This window comes from Lepus europaeus, chromosome 17 (genome assembly GCF_033115175.1).
Source record: "Lepus europaeus isolate LE1 chromosome 17, mLepTim1.pri, whole genome shotgun sequence".
In the NCBI taxonomy this organism is placed as follows: Eukaryota; Metazoa; Chordata; class Mammalia; order Lagomorpha; family Leporidae; genus Lepus; species Lepus europaeus.
The window spans coordinates 63,083,874-63,109,613 of NC_084843.1; the positions used below are offsets into that span (position 1 = coordinate 63,083,874).

Sequence of the window (25,740 nt, forward strand, 5' to 3'; positions counted from 1 at the left end):
ATAAAACTTTGCTAATATATATTTTTTGATAGGCAAAGTTAGACAGTGAGAGAGAGAGAGAGAGAGACAGAGAGAAAGGTCTTCCTTTTCCGTTGGTTCAGCCCGTAAATGGCCACTACGGCCGGTGCGCTGTGCCGATCTGAAGCCAGGAGCCAGGTGCTTCCTCCTGGTCTCCCATGCGGGTGCAGGGTCCAAGGACCTGGGCCATCCTCCACTGCACTCCAGGGCCACAGCAGAGAGCTGGTCTGGAAGAGGGGCGACCAGGACAGAATCTGGCACCCCAACCAGGACTAGAACCCGGGGTGCCTGTGCTGCAGGCGGAGGATTAGCCTGGTGAGCCGCAGCACTGGCCCACGTATATAATAAAAACCACTGAATTGTATACTTTATGTATTTTTAATTTAATGGTTTTAAAGTTATTTTTATTTATTTGAAAAACAGAGACAGACATAGATTCTCTCTTCAGTGCTTCACTCCCCAAATGCCCCCATGTGGGAGAAACCAGGAACTGGGAACTCAATCTGGGTCTCCCATGAGGGTGGTAGGGTCCCAAGTACTTGAGCCTTCATCTGGTGCCTCCCAGAGTATGCAATCACAGGAAGCTGGAATCAGAAATGGAAACATGACTTGAATGGAGATACTCTGATATGGGATGTAAGATAAGCCTTGACTGCTGCACCAAACACCCACCCTGAATTGTATACTTTACATGGATGAATTGTACAATAGATGAACTGTATGTCAATAAAGCTGTTAGACACACACGCGCGCACACACACACACAGTCATCAGCATGGCATTTATTACCCTGCAGGTATTTATAAGTTGGTTAATTAAAGGCTACAGGTTTCCTGAAAATCAGAAAATGTATCCTTTTCAGACTTCAGTGAGTGGTCACATGTATGGGTGGGCATGAGCCCAGGCAAGGGCCTCATAAGCTCGTTATTCTGTACTCCTTTTCTTTTGACCAGAAAAATTAATAAAGCAAGAAATATTAGGCCAGAAGATAATTTCTAGAGTACACTTTGTTATTTATAGTAATCCCGCTGTTTCTTAAAAATGTAATTTCTCTTTATGCTCTATAAATAGAGAAAGGCTTATTCAAGAGACATCATTATTTAAGATTGGAGTCATCCAAGAAATCATGTAATTACTAATTCCAGAGGTAATAAATTAAAATGGAATGCCAAATCAGCTTACAGAAATGAGACAGGATCTTTGGCAAGATGCTAATTAACAAATATCTTTAGAATACAAACAAAAAGACTTTAAAGGTCAAAAAGAAATTTAGCTAGACGTGTTTAGCACCATAGATCTCAATCATCAATAGAAAAATAAAAGTAACTCTTTGTAGATTGGAAAACTGAATATTGTTAGTATCTGTCTTGGGATCAGTTTTGGTAAAAACAGCACCACCACTTCATGGACTTTTTTGCCCAGGAAATTCTCTCTCCTGATTTGTAAAGTGGAAAAGAATTACTAAAGTACTATTTGGATCTTAAGTCAGCAATCTCTGTTTCCTCAGTTAATCTAAAACATAGACAGCAAGGAAGCAGGGTCAAACCATTATTTTTCAGCTTAATGTATTGTTTGATAATATAAGAATGCTTTTAAATTAGGAAACATACTCAATCGAGGTTGACTTCACACATCTTAAATTGTCTTTAAACGATTTTTGTTTTTAAAACTGCAAAAGTGGCCGGCGCCGTGGCTCACTTGGCTGATCCTCTGCCTGTGGCGCCAGCACCCCGGGTTCTGGTCCCGGTTGGGGTGCCAGATTCTGTCCCAGCTGCTCCTCTTCCAGTCCGGCTATCTGCTGTGGCCCAGGAAGGCAGTGGAGGATGGCCCAGGTCCTTGGGCCCTGCACCTGCATGGAAAACTAGGAGAAAGCACCTGGCTTCTGGCTTTGGATGGGCACAGCGCGCTGGCTGTAGCGGCCATTTTGGGGGTGAACCAACGGAGGGGGAGGACCTTTCTCTCTGTTTCTCTCTGTCTCTCACTGTCTAAATCTTTCTGTCAAAAAAAACAAAAACAAAAACAAAAACCTGAAAAAGCAATCCATGGTCATTATAAAAATGAAATTATGTAAATTGATAATAACTACAATGAGTATTTACAAAGTCCCTAACATCAAGTTTAGAGCTGATTCAATCTTCAAAATAATCTTATAAAGCAGTTATTATATTTTTTCTATAGGCAAGAAGATTGAAAGAGAATTCAATAAATTGCCAAAGGCAAACAAAAGTGATTTGCGGATTTTAAACCATGCAGTTATACTTCAGCACCTAACCTTGTAACTCTGTTATACTTTCAGGGAATATCCCCATTAACTTCTCTAATTCTCTCCTCTCAAATTACTTATTATTTATAGGTCACTATATAATAGGATGACATTTAATAATTGGAGTGTCACTGACTTTCTCATAAAAATATCAATTAATTGGCCGGTGCCACAGCTCAATAGGCTAATCCTCCGCCTGCGGCACAGGCACCCAGGGTTCTAGTCCCTATTGGGGCACCGGATTCTGTCCCAGTCGCCCCTCTTCCTGTCCAGCTCTCTGCTGTGGCCCGGGAGTGCAGTGGAGGATGGCCCAGGTCCTTGGGCCCTGCACCTGCATGGGAGACCAGGAGAGGCACCTGGCTCCTGGCTTTGGATCAGCGCGGTGCGCCGGCCACGGCGGCCATTGGGGGGTGAACCAACGGAAAAGGAAGACCTTTCTAAGAACTCTGTCTCTCTCTCTCACTGTCCACTCTGCCTTTCAAAAAAAAAAAAAAGGTATCTGAATGTTCATAGCAACATTATTAATAACAGCCCAAAGTATAAACCATCTACATGCCCATGGACAGGTGACTGATAAATAAAATGTGGTATATTCACATAATGGAGTATTATTTGACCATAAAAAGGAACAAAGCACTGATACTTGCTATAACATGGATAAATGTTGAAATTACTTTGCTAAGTAAAAGAATGTGGTAACAAAGGACCACTCTTATATGATAACATTTATATGAACTGTCCAGAACAGGCAAATCTATAAATAATGAAAATAAATTAGTTATACTTGGACTGGGGGTGGAAGTGATAGAATGACTACAAATAGGTAGGAGATTTTCTTTTTGGATGATGAAAACACTCCAAAGTTGATTTAAGTATTGGTTGTAAACTTTGTAAACATAATAAAAAATATGGGGCTGGAGCTGTGGTGTAGCGGGTAGAATCGCCACCTGCAGTGCCAGCATCCTATATGGGTGCTGGTTCCAGTCCCAGCTGCTCCACTTCCAATCTAGCTCTCTGCTATGGCCTGGGAAAGCAGTAGAAGATGGCCCAAGTCTTTGGGCCCCTGCACCCACGTGGGAGACCCGGAGGAAGCTCCTGGCTCCTGGCTTTGGATGGGAGCAGCACCAGCCATTGTGGGCAACTGGGGAGTGAACCAGGGGATGGAAGACCTTTCTCTCTCTCTCTCTGCCTCTCCTTTTCTCTCTGTGTAACTCTGACTTTCAAATAAATAAATAAACCTTAAAAAAAAAAAAAAACTATTAAGCTGTATACTTTAAATGTCTGGACTTTATAGTATAAAAATTATACCTCAAAAAAGCCATTACAATTTCAATTCATGACATTAAAAGAACAAGATAAAAATCTATTTGATTGGCCGGCACCACGGCTCAATAGGCTAATCCTCCACCTTGCGGCGCTGGCACACCGGGTTCTAGTCCCGGTCAGGGCACCAATCCTGTCCCGGTTGCCCCTCTTCCAGGCCAGCTCTCTGCTGTGGCCAGGGAGTGCAGTGGAGGATGGCCCGGGTGCTTGGGCCCTGCACCCCATGGGAGACCAGGAGAAGCACCTGGCTCCTGCCATCGGATCAGCGCGGTGTGCTGGCCGCAGCGCGCCTACTGCGGCGGCCATTGGAGGGTGAACCAACGGCAAAAAGGAAGACCTTTCTCTCTATCTCTCTCTCTCACTATCCACTCTGCCTGTCAAAAAAAAATTTAAAAAAAAATCTATTTGATTATTTCACCCAATCCTTGAAATTAAAAGAATTAATAAAAATATACAAGAACATCTTCACAAACCAAGGTAGGTAATTTGCTGCCCAGCTATAACAAGGTTCTAATGAGGCAAGAGAGTAGGTTCTTTAAAAACTACAATAAACAGCCACAAAATTGCATACTGGCTATGCAGAAGGAAGAAAAGATAACTTACGTAAGAATCTACAGCATAACTCTTAAATAAAAAGCTTGATCTATTTTGCTTTGATCTCTGTTTGGCATTTGAAAAACGATTTGAGAGACAGAGAGTAAGACAGAGGCCTCATCTTCTGGTTCACCTCCAAATGCACACAGTGGCCAGGACTAGGCTAGGCCAGGAGCCAGGAACTCAATTCAGGTCCCCCATGTGGGTGGAAGAAACTCAACCTGCTGTCTCTCAGGGTGTTTCATAAGTGAAAGCTGGAATCAAGAGCAGAGGCAGGACTCAAAACGTAAGTGTTCTGATTTTTGGGAATTCTTGCTAGCATCTTAACCACTAGGCCAAACACTCGTCCCTTTATTTGGCTTTTAAAGACTACTTATTTAACATTATTTTAAAATATGTTTCTGGCAAGGAAACAAATACATTAGCTGTGATTGTATGGTAGCTAATTTCCAAAAGTGGCTCTGAACTTGTTATACAACTTGTATTTATATTCTGTACAATTCACTCCCACATAGATTCTTTTTTTTTTTTTAGAAAACTTTTATTTAATAAATATAAATTTCAAAAGTACAACTTTTGGATTATAGCAGTTTTTTCTCACATAACCACCCTCCTACCTGCAAACCATCCCATCTCTTACTCCCTCTCCCATCCCATTCTTCATTAAGATTCATTTTTAATCATTTTTATATACAGAAGATCAACTTAGTATATACTAAGTAAAGATCTCAACAGTTTGCACCCACACAGATACACAAAGTATAAAGTACTGTTTGAAGACTATTTTTACCATTAATTCTCATAGTACAACACATTAAGGACAGAGATCCTACTTGGGGAGTAAGTGCACAGTGACTCCTGTTGTTGATTTAACAATTGACACTCTTTATTTATGACGTCAGTAATCATCCAAGGCTCTTGTTATGAGCTGCCAAGGCTATGGAAGCCTCTTGAGATCAGAAACTCTGACCTTATTTAGACAAGGCCATAATCAAAGTGGAAGTTCTCTCCTCCCTTCAGAGAAAGGTACCTCCTTCTTTAAAAAAAAATTATTTATTTGAAAGACAGATAAAGAGGTCTTCATCCACTGGTTCACTCCCATGATGGTTGTAATGGCCGGAACTGCAGTGATCCAAAGCCAGGAGCTTCTTCCGGGTCTCCCACATGGGTGCAGGAGCCCAAGGACTTGGGCCATCCTTTACTGCTTTCCCAGGCCATAGCAGCAAGAGGAGCAGCTGGGATGAGAACTGGTGCCCATATGGAATGCCGGTGCTTCAGGCCAGGGCGTTAACCCGCTGTGCCACAGAGCCGGCCCTGGTACCTCCTCCTTTGATGGCCTGTTCTTTCCACTGGGATCTCATTCACAGAGATCTTTCATTTAAGTCATTTTTTGCCACAGTGTCTTGGCTTTCTATGCCTGAGATATTCTCATGGTCTTTTTAGCCAGATCCAGATGAACGTAAGGGCTGATTCTGAGGCCAGAGTGCTGTTTAGGGCATTTGCCATTCTATGAATCTGCTGTGTACCCTGCTGGCTCGTTCTCTCCTTTTTAATTCTATCAATTATTATTAGCAGACACTGGTCTTATTTACCACATAGATTCTTTTTTTTTTTTTTTTTTTTGACAGGCAGAGTGGACAGTGAGAGAGAGAGAGACAGAGAGAAAGGTCTTCCTTTTGCCGTTGGTTCACCCTCCAATGGCCGCTGCTGCCGGCGCATCTCGCAGATCCGAAGGCAGGAGCCAGGTGCTTCTCCTGGTCTCCCATGGGATGCAGGACCCAAGCACTTGGGCCATCCTCCACTGCACTCCCTGGCCACAGCAGAGAGCTGGCCTGGAAGAGGGGCAACCGGGACAGAATTCGGCACCCTGACAGGGACTAGAACCCGGTGTGCCGGTGTCGCAAGGCGGAGGATTAGCCTAGTGAGCCACGGCGCCGGCCACATAGATTCTTAATTTACCCTGTGACTTACTTTTTAAAAAATATTTATTTATTTATTTGAAAGTCAGAGTTACACAGAGAGAGGAGAGGCAGAAAGAGAAAGAGAAAGAGAAAGAGAAAGAGAAAGAGAAAGAGAGAGAGAGGTCTCCCATCCACTGGTTCACTTCCCAGTTGGCCACAATGGCTGGAGCTGCATCTATCTGAAGCCAGGAGCCAGGAGCTTCCTCCCGGTCTCCCACGTGGGTGCAGGGGCCCAAGGACTTGGGCCATCTTCTACTGCTTTCCCAGGCCATAGCAGAGAGCTGGATCGGAAGTGGAGCAGCCATGTCTTAAAGTAGGTAGCACCATATCTATAAGTTGTTTTCAAATGATTCAGAAACACTAATTAAATAATTTAAGTAGTCTATTGTATGACTCTTTGTTTATTTGTTTTGTAAGTTTGAAATTACTTCCAAATTAAAAGTTTTTTTGTTTTTGTTTTTGACAGGCAGAGTTAGACAGTGAGAGAGAGACAGAGAGAAAGGTCTTCCTCCATTGGTTCACCCTCCCAATGACCACTACAGCTGGCGTGCTGCACAGATCCAAAGCCAGGAGCCAGGTGCTTTCTCTTGGTCTCCCACGCAGGTGCAGGGGCTCAAGCACTTGGGCCATCCTCCACTGCCTTCCCAGGCCACAGCAGAGAGCTGGATTGGAAGAGGAGCAACCGGGACAGAATCCGGCTCCCCAACTGGGACTAGAACCTGGGGTGCCTGTGCCGCAGGCGGAGGATTAGCCAAGTGAGCTGCGGCACTGGCCCCAAATTAAAAATTTTAAGAGGCACAGTAGGTCTCAAGTCCTGGCTGCTCTGCTTCTGACCCAGCTCCCTGCTAACGGGTTGGGACTTGAGCCTGCACACTGATATGGGATGTTGGCATCCCAGCAGTGGCTCATCTTGCTGAGCTATGACGCCTATGCATCATGACTTTGATAGTTTTGATAGTTTTGAAGAGCCCAGGTTAATTACATTTGAGAATGTCCTTCAATTTGGGAGATTTGTCTGATGTTTATCATTTCTGCATTTTTACAAGAATATCATAGAATTGGCTGGTGCCACAGCTCAATAGGCTAATCCTCCTGTGGTGCCGGCACCCCAGGTTCTAGTCCCGGCTGGGGCACCGGATTCTGTCCCAGTTGCTCCTCTTTCAGTCCAGCTCTCTGCTGTGGCCTGGGAAGGCAGTGGAGGATGGCCCAAGTGCTTGGGCCCTGCACCCGCATGGGAGACCAGGAGAAGCACCTGGCTCCTGGCTTCGGATCAGCGCGGTGTGCCAGCCACAGCGTGCTGGCTGCAGCGGTCATTGAGGGGTAAACCAACGGAAAAGGAAGACCTTTCTCTCTCTCTCACTGTCCACTCTGCCTGTGTAAAAAAAAAAAAAAAAGAATCTCATAGAATTGAGGCTGTTCTGGTTTCAAAGCAGCCTATGAGTAGGCACAGGTTGTTTATTTTCCATTAATAGTGTGTTAATTTTTATCATTTAGTTAAAATGTTGTCTGACAGGTTCTCCACTATAATTAACAATTATTTATTATTTTTAAAAAGAGTTATTTATTTGAAAGGCAGAACCACAGAGAGAGAGAGAGAGACAGATCTTCCATCCACTTCCATTTCCATTTCACTCCCTAAATGGCTGCAAAGACTGGGGCTGGGCCAGGAAGAAGCCGGGAGCCAGGAACTTCCTCCTATATGGATGCAGGGGCCCAAGGACTTGGACCATCCTCTGCTGCTTTCCCAAGAGTGTTAGCAGGGAACCGGATCAGCAGTGCAGCAGTAGGGACATGAAACTGTACCCATATGGGATGCTGGCACTACAAGCCACGGCTTAATCTGCTGTGCCACAGCGCCAGACTCAATTAATAATTATTTTATATAAAAAATCTTTGAATAAGATCATGTCAATACTTTGTTTCTCATCACACTTCCACTAGTTTTAGCACCCATTAATGATTTTAATCTGAATAAATTATTCTGATGATTATCAAGTGAGAATTTTCTACCCTATCATTATTTCTAGATTAAGAGTTAGGATAGAGCTTACTTTTCTCCTCTGTTAATTCATTAATGTCAGTATGGACTCGGGATTCCTCTTTTATTAACTGTATTACAATCTGTGATTGCATTATTTATCTTGATACTCAAGCTGGTTACTGTGTCTCATAGAATGTTCTCATCATTCTTTGAGTACTTCTTTATTTTATACTTTCCTATCAAAAATGTTCAAAACACATCTTGGGTTTTCCCTGATCCAGCCCTAGAGTCAGTCATTTCTTTAAGGAGTCCAGGTTCCTTTTAGTGAATAATGGTATTTAGAAACCAAGATTTAAATATGCATGTTGTTATCAAAATGTCTCTGCTTCTAGGCCCTCAGTGGACATAGCTGGAACACATCTATCTGTCTATCTAATCAGACTGTGATACTGATACCTCCAAATCCTACATAACAATACAGGATATATTCCAGACTTCCCATTTTCCATATTTGCAAACACTGTCACAGTGCGAACTTATTTACTTATTTTCTTAATCTGGACATGACAACCTCTACCTCTCACTGGACATCAATCAAAAGTTCGGCCACAGTGGAGGGGAGGAGAAAGAAGAAAGGTTGGTTCCCTCAATGTGTCAGAAACACAAACAATATATGTTGGTAAACATTTATGTATATTCACCTATTTGGACAAAATAGTTCACAGACCATTCATTCTTAAATAACGAAAGGTACAAGCAAGGGACCAGAGTTGTCTTGCAGCAGGTTAAGCTGTAGCTTATGACACTGGTATCCCATATTAAAGTGCTAGTTTAAGTCCTAGCCACTCCACTTCCAATCCAGCTTCCCACTAATGCACCTGGGAAGGAAGTGGAAGATGGCCTAAATACTTCGACCCCTGCCACTCATGTGGGAGATCCGAATGGAGTTTCTGGCTCTTGGCTTTGGCCAGACCTGGCTATTTCAGCCAACTGGTGAGTGAACTAGCAGGTAGAAGACCTCTGTGTCTGTCTTTCCCTCTCTGTCGCTCTGCCTTTTGGATTTTTTTTTTTCAAACTACACTTAAGTTTACTGAAATGCTCCATATGTTCTCATTAACTAAGATCTTAGCAAACTGCATTTTCAGCTGTATCTCAGAAAGCAGAAGAAAGATGTAAAGCTGTGAGTTAGAACGATCTGGATTTAATTCTTTTGTTTAAAACTAGTACAGCAAGCTTGAGTAAATGTCCCAATTTCTCTGAAATGCAGTTTCCTCTTTTGTAAAATGGGGATTAATGCAAGTCATGACTGTTTGGGGGGATTAAATGAGATAATGTACTCACGTGTATAATGGATTATTTTGATAAAGACTAGACTTTGAGATTTTTAAATAGAATAAACTGTTTTTAAATCACAAAGCAGTTCCTACCTACTAAGATGCAAAGATTTGGATACACACTGAGGGTTCTCCCTCTGTCTTGGGGTGAGATACATATTTGTGTTCCTACCAATGTATATACAAAATAGCCACTCATTGTTCCCAGGAGGAAAAACTGAATACAGTTAACTAATTCAAAATTTTTAAAATTCTTATTTACGGCCAACGCCGTGGCTTAACAGGCTAATCCTCCGCCTTGCGGCATCGGCACACCGGGTTCTAGTCCCAGTCGGGGCACCGGATTCTGTCCCAGTTGCCCCCCTTCCAGGCCAGCTCTCTGCTATGGCCCAAGTGCTTGGGCCCTGCACCCGCATAGGAGACCAGGAGAAGCACCTGGCTCCTGCCTTCGGATCAGTGCGGTGCGCCGTGGCGGCCATTGGAGGGTGAACCAACGGCAAAAGGAAGACCTTTCTCTCTGTCTCTCTCTCTCACTATCCACTCTGCCTGTCAAAAAAAAAAAAAAAAATTCTTATTTACTTGTTTTCACCTACTTGAAAAGCAGACCAACAGAGAAAGGGGTCTGGGGGCGAGAAGAGGGGAGATGTATTTTCCATCCACTGGTTCACTCCCCAAATGCCTGCAACAGTCAGAGGCAGGCCAGGCCAAAGTCAGGAGCCAGGAACTCAATCTAGGCCTTCCAAATGGGTGGCAGAGGCCCAAGCATTTAAACCATCATCCACTGCATCCTGGGATGTAATAACAGGAACCTGGATTGGAAGTGGAGTAGCCAGGACTTGAACTGGCCCTCCAATATGGGATGTGGGCAATCAAGCTGTGCCACAATGCCCGCCCCCAATTAAATGTTTGATAATGTAAATTTGGAATAACTTTTAGCAGCCATCATCTATTGCCTTCACAGGCTAATTAGCAGAAAGCTGATCAGCAGTAGAGTGGCTGGGACACCAACAGGCACTCTGATTTGGGATGCCAACATTGTATGTAGTGGCTTAATCTGCTGTGCCACAAGGCTGACCCTGCCTTTGATGAGAGAAATGAGTAGAAGCATGGTTGTGGTGGAAAAGGATTCTCAGGTGAAGCTTTTTGGGGCATATTTCTGCAAAAAAAAAAAAAAAATTGGCCAACTTTCCCAAAACTCTCTCCTAATAAGCATTTATCATTCTTCGGCCTTCCAAAAACACAAGCAAAATGCCTTGAACATCCACCAAAATTGTTATCATGGCACTTGCTCTTTTTTTTTTTTAAAGATTTATTTATTTATTTGAAAGTCAGAGTTACACAGAGAGAGGAGACGGAGGAGGGGAGAGAGAGAGAGAGAGAGAGAGAGAGAATCTTCCATTTGCTGGTTCACTCCCCAACTGGCCACAATGGCTGGAGCTGTGCCGATCCAAAGCCAGGAACCAGGAGCTTCTTCCAGGTCTTCCATGTGGGTGCAGGGACCCAAGCACTCGGGCCATCTTCTACTGCTTTCCCATGCCATAGCAGAGAGCTGGATTGGAAGTGGAGCAGCCAGGACTTGAACCGGCGCCCATATGGGATGCCAGCACTGCTGGTGGTAGCTTTTACTCACTAAACCACAGCGCCAGCTCCCTGGCATTTGCTCTTGGTAGGTCTGCTTTGGCTTTGACTGGACCACCACCACTTGGTAGCCACTGCTTTGATTGTGCTTTGTCTTCAGAATCACATGAGGAACGCTATGTTTCATTTGCTGTCACAGCTCTTGAAAAAAATGCTTCAGGCTCTTGATCCCACTTGTTTAAAATTTCCATTGAAATTTTTTTTTGCTTTCGTCTGCATTGATCTGGATGCAACAGTTTGGGCACACACAGAACAGAAAGTTTGCTCCACTTCAATTTTGCAGACAAAATTATGTAAGTTGAACCAGTTGAAATGTTTATGGTGTTGGCTGTTGTTTCTGCTGTTCATCGTTGGTCCTCTTTAGTTAGGGACTGAACAAGATTGTTTCCTCACAAATTGATGTGGATGGTCCTTCACTGTGGCTTCATCTTCGACATTGTCTTGCTCTTTTTGAAAGTGAGTTCTCCACTTGTAAACATTATTTCTTTGGGTGACTATCCCCATAAACTTTCCACAAAGCATTGATGATTTCACTATTCTTCCACCCAAGCTTCACAATAAATTTGATGTTTGCTCTTGCTTCAATTTTAGCAGAATTCACATTCTAATATAGACTCTTTAAAAACTGATGTCTTACCCTTCTTACATATGTAACTAGATCCTGTTCAGATATATTTTCATAAGTACAAGATTATCTCAGTGCAAAACCTCTGAAATCCATGCATTTGTTTTAATAATACCCATCCTCCATGGACATTTTTTAAGACCTTAATATTTGTGTTGCTTAAAGCAGGTTCTAGTGTTAAGCATAATTAGACTCAGGAAATAAAAAAATGAGTCAAGTATTTCCTTTTTTCCCCATGACTGCACCCTGCTTTAAAAAAAAAAAACTGGTTTGTCATATTTTTTTCCTACTCTAGATAGACTTCTGGGAAAATTGGCTCCAACTCTCCAACTTCACATCTTTCAAGCTTAGCAACTCCAATAGAGAATTATTCTCTCTTCTAATACACATATAGTAATTTCAGGAAAGTATTCTGATGGGCTGTTCTAAGGTTACTTGTCTATTCTTGAATGGCTTCCTGTACTATGACTGGCTAATTCTGGGTCATATTCATTACACTTTGATAATGGAGGGGGAGGTGTTTTGAGAAAAAAATATTATTATAATTAAGAGCCTCGAATGGTCCTATCAAGTAGGAGAGGAATTCTCCAAATATGTATGTGTGCTTGTACATGTTAGCAGAAGCAGGACTACAAAGAAAAAAAAACCAAACACCCAAGTATTAAATGCTATAGTAACCAGAGGGAAAAGTAAAGCTCATCCTAGAATTTCGTACCTTTGGTCTTCTCTATGCCTCAATTTCTTGGGTTAATAACTACGATTTGCTTAAATTGATGAGTTTTTTTGTTTGCACAAATCACATTATAGAATCCTCTTTTCATTATTCTCATAGCATTTGAACTTAGTGCTATGTTTCTAGACCCACTGATAATTGTACAAATATTATATTTAAATATAAACCTCACTGGTAAATGAATACAAATATTTTAAGATAAGACCTCTGTCTATAGTCCATTTTGTGTTATAACAAAATACCTGAGTCTGAACACTTTATATACAGAGTTCTATTTAGCTCACAGTTTTGGAGGTTGAAGGTTCAAAACTGGGTAACACCATCTCTGGTCAGCCTCTGTGAGGGTTTTCTGGCTGTGCAACAACATGGTGAATAACATTACATGCAGGAGCATGTATGAAAGAGACTACAAGACAAGAGAGGAAGAAAGAGAATAGGGAGGGGGCAGGCTAGTTCTTACTAATGGTTCACTCTCAGTGAACTAATCCACTCCTGGGAGAGCGGACCTACTCCTCTAGACCGGCATTAGTCTCTTCATGAGGTGATCACATCTAAATCATCTCCCAGAAGTCCCCACCCCTTAAAGATCTCACTGCCTTTTAATACTGTCAGACTGACGACCAAGCTTCACATGAAATTTTTTGGGGAAGAAATGACATCCAAAACAATGTCACTCCTTTGAGGTAACAAACATGAAGAAGAAAAGCCCAGTCTGGTAGAGTTAAGATTTAAAACAGCTAGAGGCCGGCGCCGTGGCTTAACAAGCTAATCCTCCGCCTTGCGGCGCCGGCACACCGGGTTCTAGTCCTGGTTGGGGCACCGGATTCTATCCTGGTTGCCCCTCTTCCAGGCCAGCTCTCTGCTATGGCCCGAGAAGGCAGTGGAGGATGGCCCAAGTGCTTGGGTCCTGCACCCGCATGGGAGACGAGGAGAAGCACCTGGCTCCTAGCTTCGGATCAGCGAGATACGCCGGCCGCAGTGGCCATTGGAGGGTGAACCAACGGCAAAAAGGAAGACCTTTCTCTCTGTCTCTCTCTCTCACTATCCACTCTGCCTGTCAAAAAAAAAAAAAAAAAAAAAAAAAAACAGCTAGAAACCCTGAAGATGGGTCAGCCGTATTGAAGTCATTCGGTGTCAATCTCAAACTATTTTATGTGAGGAAAATAAGTTTTCTTGTTTAAATTGTCCCATATATTTTCCATGTACTATAGCCTTCATTTGTTTGTACAGAAATTATTTTCCTTTTGCCTTAAATATTTATTTTAATACTTCTTATAATGCATGTCTAACAGTGACAAAGTTTTTTAGTTTTATAAACAAGTTTTCATTTTGTTCTAATTTTTGAAAGGTATTTCCCTGGACACAGAATTCCAGTTTGGGGGCTGGCATTGTGGCGTAGTGGGTAAAGCCCCCTTCCTGCAGTGCCAGCATCACATATCGGTGCCTGTTTGAGTCCTGGCTGCTCCACTTTTGATCCAGCTCCCTGCTAATGTGCCTGGTATAGCAGTGGAAGATGGTTCAAATCCTTGGGCCCCTGCAACCACATGGGAGACCAGGAAGAAGCTCCTGGCTCCTAGATTTGGATCAGCCCAGCTCTGGCAGTTGCAGCAATGTGAGGAGTAAATCAACAGATGGAAGATCTCTCTCTATTTCTGCCTCTACCTCTGCCTCTCTGTAACTCTGCCTTTCAAATAAATAAATAAATAAATCTTTTTTGTTAAGATTTTATTGATTTATTTGAGAGGTAGAGTTACAGACAGTGATAGGGAAAGACAGAGAGAAAGGTCTTCCGTCCAAATGGCTGAAATGGCCAGAGCTGCGCCAATCTGAAGCCAGGATCCAGGAGCCAGGTGCTTCCTCCTGGTCTCCCATGTGGGTGCAGGGGCCCAAGGACTTGGGCCATCTTCTACTGCTTTCCCAGGACATAGCAGAGAGCTGGATTGGAAGTGGAGCAGCTGGGATTAGAACCAGCGCCCATATGGGATGCTGGCGCAATAAATACATCTTTTTAAAAAAAGAATTCTAGTTTGACAATTTTGTCTTTTTCTTTCAGTATTTTAAAGATACCACTCTACTGACTTCTGGCTTTCATTATTTCCAATAAGAAATCTGCTGTTACTGTTGTCTTCTTGGCTTCCACAATCACATGAACCAATTCTCAAACTCTCTCTCTCTCTCTTTCTCCTCTCTCTCTCTCTTTCTACCTCCTCAATTCAAAGAGACTAAACTCTTTGGCTCCTCCTATCTGTACTGGCAGAACCAGGGAATATTGGAGATCTTGCTTCATTTATTTCCCTTCTCTCTGGGATCAGTGTCACATCTGCCTGCTGTTCAATGTTTGAAAATGATTATTACATATATATATTAGTCTGGATTTTTAGTTTTTAGGTAAGAGGACATATCTTAGCAGATACTGGAAGTCAAATTCCTACTTGTTTATGTCAGTCTTAGATTTTCTGTTTCTTTTTTTCCCTAAAGATTTATTTTATTTATTTGAAAAGCAGAGTTACATACAAAGAGAGGGAGAGACAGAGACAGAAATGATCTTTCAGCTACTCTCCAAATGCCCCCAGTGGCTGGGGCTGGGTCAGGCCAAGGCCAGGATCATGAAACTCCGTTCAGGTCTTCCATGTGAGTACAGGGGCCCAAGGGACATGACGCACTGCTTTTCCAGGCACATTAGCAGAGAGCTGGATTGGAAACCGAGCAGCTGGGACTCGAACTGGTGCCCATATGGGATGCTGACATTCCAGGTGGTCACTTAACCCATTGGGCTACAACGCCAGCCCCTGATCTTAGATATTTTCTGATCTATGCAACTATAAGCATTCTTAGTGGATATTTTTGCAATTATTTAGGTGACTTATATATATTTTAACTAACACATAATCTTTACTGTTTAACAAAACAAAGAACAAGGGGCTGGCATTGTGGTGTAGTGGGTTAAGCTGCTGTCTGTGACACTGGTACCCTATATGGAAGCTGTTTTGAGACCTGGCTGCTCTACTTCTGATCCAGTTCCCAGATAACGTGCCTGGAAAAGCAGTGGAGGATGGCCCAACTGCTTGGGCCCCTGCACCAGGCGGGAGACCCAGAAGAAGCTCCTGACTCCTGGCTTCAGCCCCAGCCATTGCGGCCATTTGGGAAGTGAACCAATGGATGGAAGATCTTTCTCTCTGTGTCTCTCCCTCTCTCTCTGTGACTCTGGATTTCTAATAAATAAAAAATAAATCTTAAAAAAAGCCACAAAGAATAAAACCATCGTAAATAGGGCTAGGGCTGTGGCACAGCTGCTTAAGTTGACACTTGTAATACCAGCATCCCATATGAGTGCCAGTTCAAGTCCTGGCTGCTTTACTTCCCATCCAGCTCCCTGCTAATGTGCCTGGGAAAGCAGAGGAAGATGGCCCAAGTGCTTGGTCCCCTGTCACCCACATGGGAGACACCTGGATGGAGTTCCATTCTCCTGACTTTGGCCTGGCCTGACCCTGGACATGCAGCCACTTGGAAAGCGAACCAGTAGATGGACTTATCTCTCAGTCTCCGTCTCTGTAACTCTGCCTTTCATATAAATATAATAAATCTTTAAAAAAAAAACTTGAGTGCTGTAAATACTAAAATACTCAGTAAAAGAGGAGGTGACCATCATCATCCCTATATTTGATATAATCAAAGTTGTAGCTAATATAATAAGAAAATAAAACATACAGAAACAAATGTTGGAAATTAAGTGGTAAACTAAACTTAATTTTTCAGATTATATAACTACACAATAAGAAAAACCAAGAGACTTTACCAAAAATAAACATTTACAATTAATAAGAGACTGTATCTTGAGGTAAATTTTAAGACAGCTTTTAAAAAAAAAAAAGATTTTTGGCCGGCGCCGTGGCTCAATAGGCTAACCCTCTGCCTTGCGGCGCCGGCACACCAGGTTCTAGTCCCGGTTGGGGTGCCGGATTCTATCCCAGTTGCCCCTCTTCCAGGCAGCGGCCACTGGAGGGTGAACCAACGGCAAAAAGGAAGACCTTTCTCTCTGTCTCTCTCTCTCTCACTATCCACTCTGCCTGTTAAAAAAAAAAAAAAAAAAAGATTTTTAAAATTTATTTGACTGGTAGAGTTACAGACAGTGAGAGAGACAGAGAGAGACAGAGAGAGACAGAGAAAGGCCTTCCTTCCATTTGTTCACTCCTTAAATGGCCGCAACTGCGCTGATCCAAAGCCAGGAGCCCGGTGCTTCTTCCCGGTTTCCCATGCGGGTGCCGGGGCCCAAGCACTTGGGCCATCCTCCATTGCCCTCCTGGGCCACAGCAGAGAGCTGGACTGGAAGAGGAACAACCAGGACTAGAACTGGTGCCCATATGGGATGCCGGCGCTGCAGGTGGAGGATTAACCTAGTGCGTCATGGCGCCGGCCCCAAGACAGCTTTTATTTAAACAGAAATTACTTTCTAGAAAGGATAATTTAAGTCATTTCAAGTTAGAGAGGATGAATAACTTCTACTATTCCATATCACAATAGGGTAACTATTGTTTATAGTAACTACTTAAATACTTCAAAATATGGGAACAGTGTTGTGGTATAGGGGGTAGAGCTGCCGCCTGTGATACTGTAATCCCATATGGGCACTGGTTCATGTCCCGGCTGTTCCACTTCTAATCCGGCTCCTGGCTAGAGCCTGGGAAAAGCGGTGAAAGATAGCCCAAGTGTTTGGGTCCCGCCACCCACATGGGAGACCCTCATGCAGTTCTGGCTCCTGAATTTGGCCTGGCCCAGCCATAGCCATTGTGGCCATCTGGAGAACGAACCAGCAGATGGAAGATCTCTCTGCTTCTCCCTCTTTCTCTGTAACTCTTTCAAATAAATAAATAAATCTTGAAAAAAACTTAAAAATACTGTTAGAAAGGATTTTGAATGTTCATAACACAAATAAATAATGTCTGAGGTGATAGACATGGCAACTACTCTGATTTGATCATTATACATTGTACACATGTATTGAAATATCACACTGTACCCATAAATATGTACCATTACTATATACCAACTAAAAATAAAAAAATTGAAAAGAAAAATGCATAGATGTATAATAAACTGTTTAAATAAGCCATTTCAGTTATCAATAAACTACAAATACCTAGAAATAAATTTAAGAAGACAGGTACATCTTTAGTGAAAAAGTACTAAAATTTTATTAAAGGAAGAAAACTCAGAACCATTAAATAATCATAAACGAGACTCACATTTAGAAACACAATTCCCAAATATTTCTGAGGGAGGGGTTCTAATGGTTTTCTCTCAAAATCCACCAAAGCACAAAGTCTGAAAGGGATCAGTTAGTTAGGAAATTGTGCCTGGATTGCCTAGATTTTGCTTTGGTGCCCAACCTAGCGGTGTTCAATTTGGTATTATTAGCTATTAGCACATTTGAATGATGCCTGTAATGGGTGACAAAATGCTAAGTTCTCAGGTCTGTGCAGAATCAGTCTGTGTGACACATACAGTTAAGAGCTTTGCCAGCAATATTGTGGTCAAGACAGAAAATGAAGATGACAGTGAGGAATTCTTAAATAATCTAGGGCAGGCCGGCGCCACGGCTCACTAGGCTAATCCTCTGCCTGCGGCGCCAGCATCCCAGGTTCTAGTCCCCATTGGGGCGCCGGTTCTGTCCCAGTTGCTCCTCTTCCAGTCCAGCTCTCTGCTGTGGCCTGGGAAGGCAGTGGAGGATGGCCCAGGTGCCTGGGCCCTGCACCCGTGTGGGAGACCAGAAGGAAGCACCTGGCTCCTGGCTTCCGATCAGCACAGTGCACCGGCCGTGGAGGCCATTTGGGGGGTGAACCAACAGAAGGAAGACCTTTCTGTCTTTCTCTCTCTCTCACTGTCTAACTCTGCATGTCAAAAAAAAAAAAAAAAAATCTAGGGTAAGAGGGGATGTGAGGTTGGTGGGTGTTTTGCTTTGTGGGAATGTTTTATTAAATGTATAAATTTCAGAATTTGTTTTAAATGAATTTCTTAAAATTCTGGCATACCTGTACCAGCCAATGAAATTTTCTTTATAGAGGCATAGAAATCCACACTGTAGCAAGAATAGTTCTGATATAACAGAAGATGAAACCGTAGATGGGGTGGAGAGACAATTGCATGCAGTATTTATGTATACACATATATCTATGTATATAATTACCTATCTTCTATTGGTTTCTCTGAACAACCCTGACTAATACCCTCAGAAACAGAAAAATGCCAAAGTGAGGTGTGGATTGAGTCTGAAATCAAAGTTTCACCAAAGACCTTTCTATCTTTCCCCCTACTCTTTCTCTCCCTCCCTTCCTCCCTCCAAGGTTTACCTTCAAGTTTAAGCTCCTCATCCTGTCTCAGAGCTCCAGGCATTACCATCATGAAAGTTAATTGCCTGCAGATGCTTCCCATTTTCACATCGTACCTTGAGAAGAAAAAGAAAATTTATTTTTGGTAACTTCCATACCTGGGAGTCATTTTTTCCCCATTGGATCAAACTGGGTCAGTTCCTCATTCCTCAGTCAATCACTATGACCAGGAAAATAGGCAGTATTGATTTGCTCATGCTTTCCAAGGACCACTCCTGGAGCTGTGTTCCTAATCTACATCAGGAAAGCAAAAACTCTTCGCTTAGCTCATCGGGAACACTTTGTCAATCGGTTACCCTAGCTGTAAGGGGAGCTTGGGAAATGTAACACATTTAGCTGGGTTCTAGCAGGAGGAAGGGGAAATAAACTTGGGTTGGACAACTAGCAATTGTCCTTAGGTTTGGATAGGGACCAACTTCTCTGAGCATGTTTGCCTCCTTTTACAGATCCAGATGTATTTTCCAAATGTTCTTACGAGTTGACACTGACTCTGCTCCATCAAGGAGTAGGGTGTTTATTTCCTCCTCTGGAATCTAGGTAGGCCTATGTAAGACTCAGGTAGAAGTGGTTCCTGTGGCTTATAAGGCTTTGATAGACAAGATGATGCAGCTTCTGTCTAGTTCTTGATCTCTTAAGAGATGCTCCTTTGGGGGCTGGCACTGTGGTATAGCAGGTAAAGCTGCCACCTGCAAAGCCAGCATACCCTACAGGCTCTGGTTCGGGTCCCAGCTGCTCTGCTTCTGATCCAGCTCTCTGCTATGGCCTGGGAAATCAGTGGAAGATGGCCCAAGTCCTTGGGCCCCTGCACCCACGTGGGAGACCCGGAAGAAGCTCCTGGCTTCTGGCTTCGGATTGGCCTAGCTCCAGCTGTTGTCTGCATTTGGGGAATCAATCAGCTGATGATGGTAGACCTCTCTCTCTCTCTGCCTCTGCCTTTCTGTAACTCTCTGTCTTTCAAACAAATAAATACAAATAAATGAATCTTTTTTTTTTTTAAAGAAGAGATTCTGTTTTGGAGTTCTGAGCCGCTTTTAAGAAGTTCAGCTACTCAGAAGCTGCCACGCTTGAGGAACCATATGGAAGGACAGCACAGAAACACAGATCCCTGAAAGGCTCCGACAGTCTGTGCGCTGAGTCTTTCCCGTGCAGTATCAGACAACTGAGCGAAAAAGCGTTGGAAATGACTCTAGCTGCAGTTGCCATCTGACTGCCACATCATGAGACGTTAAGCTGGAAAATCTTCCAAGCCCTTTCAAATTCCTGATTACAAAAAGTGTGCAGCATAATTGCTTTGAGGTGATTTACATGCAGCAACAGATACCTAATATATTTCACCACAATACTGGACTATTTAGGTAAGGATGAAGGAGAATGCTTACTGGTAAGCAACTAACAGTTGTTTGCCCCTCTCATAATAATAAAATGTGTTAAAACTATACTTCAGGGGCCAGCATTGTGGCATAGCAGGTTAAGCCACAGCCTGTAACACCAACATCCTATTTGGGGATCCTATTTAGCAGGATTTGTGTACAAAGACAAGACACCAAGGTCTTTTAACAGGAAGTAGTCTTTCATATGCCAACATAAGGCCCAGGTGGAATTTCTTATCCAAAATCCTAAGCCCTGAACAAAGAGAGGTATTTTTTTTTTTTTTTTTTTTTTTTTTTTTTTTTTGACAGGCAGAGTGGACAGTGAGAGAGAGACAGAGAGAAAGGTCTTCCTTTTGCCATTGGTTCACCCTCCAATGGCCGCCGAGGTAGGCGCGCTGTGGCCGGCGCACTGCGCTGATCCGGTGGCAGGAGCCAGGTGCTTATCCTGGTCTCCCATGGGGTGCAGGGCCCAAGGACTTGAGCCATCCTCCACTGCACTCCCTAGCCATAGCAGAGAGCTGGCCTGGAAGAGGGGCAACCGGGACAGGATCGGTGCCCCGACCGGGACTAGAACCCGGTGTGCCGGCGCCGCAAGGCAGAGGATTAGCCTAGTGAGCCGCGGCGCCGGCCTGATTGGATATTCTAATGTTACATGGAGATCACAGGATTTGATACAATATTGCATATGCATACATAGTACTGATGCTGTTTTTTCCATACACATACTAGACCATAAGCTGCCTGGCAAGGGTTAATACCACTGCTCAGTACTAGCAAGCAGAACCTGAAATGGTAACACATAAGCAGATAGTAACTGCAGTTGAAGCATTCATAGGCAAGCAGTTAACAACCACATTTCATTCCCAGGACAGATGCCTCCCTTTTTCTTCTTCTGACCTTGGGAAGGCTTCTACCACGACTTTAATTATGTCAGTTAGAAACGAGTTTAATTAAAGACAAAGGCCTCTAACACACACGAATTTGAGACCTGGCTAATGCTTCTGGGAAAGTAGTAGAGGATGGCACAAGTGCTTAGATCCCTGCACCCACGTGGGAGACCTTTATGAAGCTCCTGGCTTTGGATTGGCATAGCCCTGGCCATTGCTGCCATTGGGGGAATGAACCAGTGGATGGAAGATCTCTCCCTCCCTCGTCTCTCTCTCTGTCTCTCCCTCTCTTTCTGCAACTCTGCCTTTCAAATAAATTTAAAAAATACATCTTTAAAAAAAACTATAACTCAGTATCTATAAGAATAAAAACTCAAGGATGTTTCTCAAAGCATTGTTTACAACAGTGAAAAGTTGGAGACAACTTAAATGCCCAACAATAGGGAGATGGTTAAATTATGGTTCTTGCACATTTGGAATGTTATATAGCTATTAAAAATCATGTTTTTAAAGAGTATTGAGTGTCATGGTATATGTGCTTGATATAATAATGTGTTAAATTGAAAACAAAAAATACTATAAAGGGATGAATTTCATGGTATGTAAATGATATCAATAGAAAATTTTATGAGAAAAAATTGATCACACACATAAAAATATATATGAGCAGAAAAAGGCTGAGAGAGAATATATTAAAATATTAATAGTATTCATCTATAGGAACTGCAGTTTCACACAATTTTAATAGCCTTCTTTGCAGCTTTCTCCCACAATATAAAAGACTGACGTGATAAAATAAATATGAAATTTGCAAAATGTGTAAAGTAGAAAATGACTTAAATTCACAATGAATTTGTAAAGATCAGCCAAGACAAGACAAGAGCCATATTCTTTTCAAAGTGATGAGGGAAGCGGTTGTGGTTTTGGGTGGGGTGGGAGGTGGTGTACAACTCAGCGTTTGGGGAGAGGAAGGAAGAGCTGCTAACCAAGCCACTAAGTGGTTCTGATGTGGGGATGTGTGGGGAAAGGGCTGGTGAGGAGGTCTAGATAGACAGAAGGTACAACTGTGTTGAGCCGAAGAACACAATGTGTATGTGTCTGTGCATGTAAGTTATAGATTCAGTCACTTGGGTACAACGTGGATTGGAGTATGTCTGAGAAGTAAATTCTTAGACATATAACCAATACACAGCACCCCAAGAATCACTCAGGAGAAAAACACAAAAACCTGGAGAGAAACTGAGTATCCCAACTAAATACACAAGACTTAGTTTTATACTCAGTTCTATCCTTGATTAAAATTTCCACAAGTTGTACTCACAACTGACAGTTGCCATCATGTCTCTATTTCCCAATCAGTACACTAAAGAAAGTGGTACTTCTTGTTTTCTACTGACCTCAGAAAGTGTTATGGACTTAAAAGTAGCAAAAGTTTTCCATGCTGTGGAGGAGTGTGTGATATCATTGCCACCATCAAAAACACTTCCCAAACTTTTTCTAACTTAGAAATATTAAATTTGTACATATCTTACGATGTTTCCTATCATTAGTGGTCTTCAAACTAATTATATGGTGAAGAATAACGTTGAACTAGCCACAACAAGAGCAAACACCACGTAGTCCTTAGCCTCTGTGTAGGTTATAATCTTGTGGAAACTTACATTTTCATCTTTATCTTTGAGTTGCATGAACATTGACTTCAGTCTGACTAATTTAATCACTGACCTGGAACATGCACCCTCTCCAGGCTTACTCATTCTGGAACATCAGCCCTCTTGCCTGTTCAACCAAACATACTCTTCCTTTGAGGGCTCTGTTGATTCCTTTTTGCACACGATGACCTCCTCCTTCTAAGTATCTGAGCAGCACATGGTCTCTATTACAACTTTGTGATTTAGTTTTATGACGGTTTCTTAGTCTAGTGCATGCTATGAATTTACTTCTCTCTTCATGGTAACATTTTTTGAGTCCTTTCTAGATGCTAAGTCCTTTATGTTTAATAAGATTGAAAACAGGATTATCCTCATTTAGAGATGAAAAAACTGAAGCTCTATAATTTGCCAAACATCATTTTAGAACCATGTGGCAATGTGCCCAGCTGTAAATCTGGGGTTTTATAATTGAAGATGAAGAGTAGTAACAAATTCAAGGACATCTAGTTACATTTATCAGAGATAGACAGGAGAGAAATGTAAAATAATCATGTAATTAAAGGACAATTGTGGTAAGTTGTATGAAGTAGAAGGGATATATACAAATAGTTTATGTCAGGATTTTATAGTGGGAAGTCACAGAGAAAGGACCTGAAGTGTGACTTCAAGGTGCTTTAATGTTTAAGTGCTAAAAAATTGTAAATTTAGTAAAAAATTGCCATTATCTTAGTAGCTTATAACAATAGTCATTTATTAACTCACAACTGTCTACATTGGAAGTCTTACATAGTTTGTCTAAGTTCTCTGTTCAGTTCCACAGGTTGAAATCAAAATATTCCACTGGACTGAGTTTTCATTTGGAGGAACTGGGAAAAAAGCTGTTTCCAACACCATTCGTCTTGCTGGCAGAATTCAGTACCTAGTAGCTGTGGGACTAAGAGCCTGGTTTTGCTGCTGGTGGTCTGCCAGGGGCCAGTCTCAGTTCCTAGAGGTTGCCTACATTTCTCCTTCCCCATCTCCTTCTCCAGGATTTTTATTTTATTCATTTGAAAGGCAGAGTTACAGAGAGAAGGAGCGCTTTAATTAGATCATGGTAGTGAAATCTATTATTTTCACAGTACTGAGGATTATGCAGAGTGTGTGCACCAAGGATGGAAAATCTTGGGAAATATTTCTTTTCCACCTAAAGTGCTTTTGATGCTTGTCTAAATTTTACCTAAGGATTTAAACATGTTTTGCCCCAAAATAAATTTATTTCTTAATTCCATTTTCATATGAGCTTTTTGAAGTATCCTTGTATTTCTTAAAAATTTAAAAAAAAAAAGTAACTTGAATGCTATCTGTATATTTCTAAATCATCCAAAAATAATTGATACGGATAGTAGGTTCATGGTCCTGGTAGAAAAAAAAATCATATCACAGAATTTTAATGTTGTAACTGGACTTAAAATATGTATCTAATTTACTTGAAAGTCAGAGAGATACAGAGAGGGAGGGAGGGAGAGAGGGAGAGAGAGAGCATGACATTATTAAGCTCCCACCTCCCAGTTCACTCCCCAAATGCCTGCAATGGCTTGGGAGGCTCAGCCAGGGCAAACTTGAGTTAGGCACTCCACCTAGGTCTCCCATGCAAGGACCCCATTACTTGACACATCATCTGCTGTCTCCCAGGGTGTGTTTTAACAAGAAGCGAGAATCAGGAACACAGCTGGAACTTGAATTCAGGGACTCTGATATGTACGCAGGCATCCCAGGAGATGTCTTAAGGACTAGGTCAAATGCTTGCCCCCACTGGATTTTAGAACCACAAAAGAGGGGTCAGTGCAGGTAAAGCCACTGCCTGCAGTGCTGGAACCCCATATGGGCACTGGTGCAAGTCATGGATGCTCTACATAAGATCCAGTTCACTGCTAATGTGCCTGGGAAAGCAGCAGCAGATGTCCCAAGTGCTTTGGCCTCTGCACCCATGTGGGAGATCCTAATGAAGCTCCTGGCTCCTGGCTTTGGCTTGATCCAGCCCTGGTTATTGCAGCCATTTTGTGGAGTGAACCAGTGGATGGAAGATCTCTCTCTCTCTCCTTTTCTCTCTGCCTCTGTCTGCCCTTCTCTGTAACTCTGACTTCCAAATAAATAAATAAATCTTTTTAAGAAAAAAAAAAAAAAGAACCACAAAATAAAGCAAGAAAATTTGACATCATTTCTTATTTATTTTTTATTTTGCCAATAAAAAACAGGTTTAATGTAATCATTCTTCATTTGAATGAACTACTATATGAGGTTTTGGTTTCCCTATTTCTTCTTGGTTAGCTGATTATTATTTTATGTCCAAGGATAATTTTTATTAGAGCCAAGAATTTTCATGTGAAAGTAATTACTTAAAATAAAATTAATTATATGGATATGTAGATAAAATATAACATAATCATATGCAATCTAGTAAGAGACAGTATTTACTAGGAGACAGAATGAAAAATCCTAAATTGAGACAATACTTTTGGTTTAATCATTAAAAATGATTAATATATTCAGATACTGTGATAAGAGAACATGTGAAATGTTGGCAATAATTTCTCCTACAGTTAAAACAAATGTGTTTTAAAGAGAAAGTCAGAAAAAGCTAAGTTCCTAAAATGAAAATTATAAAATAAAGCATGGGTAGAGGACTTTATTAAAAATAATATCCCTTGCTTTCTTTAAAAATTGCACTTTTAATTTAAAAATTTATTTGAAAGATGAAGTAACAGAGAAAGGGAATAACAGAGAGAGAGATCTTCCATCTGCTGACTTACTCCTCAAATGCCTGCAATAGCTGGGGCTGGGCCAGGCTGAAGCCATGAGCCAATTGCTTCATCCAGGTCTCCCATGTGAGTAGCAAGGACCCAAACACTTGGGTCATCTACAGCTGGGCTCCACAAAGGATGCCTGTGTCGCAGGCAGCTGCTTAACCTGTCGTGCCACAATGCCAGCCCTCCACA

General features: G+C 42.2%; 1 long non-coding RNA gene across 1 annotated transcript in view; it reads right to left on the minus strand.

Moving 5' to 3' along the window:
- Positions 1-413: 413 nt before the first annotated feature.
- Positions 414-25,740, minus strand: part of LOC133776196 (uncharacterized) — a 33,312-nt gene continuing 7,985 nt past the window's right edge. The window contains exons 2-3 of the long non-coding RNA XR_009868361.1: positions 18,818-18,912; positions 414-602 (exon numbers count right to left, since the gene is read on the minus strand). This is a non-coding gene — a long non-coding RNA (uncharacterized LOC133776196). The remainder of the gene's footprint in view (positions 603-18,817; positions 18,913-25,740) is intronic.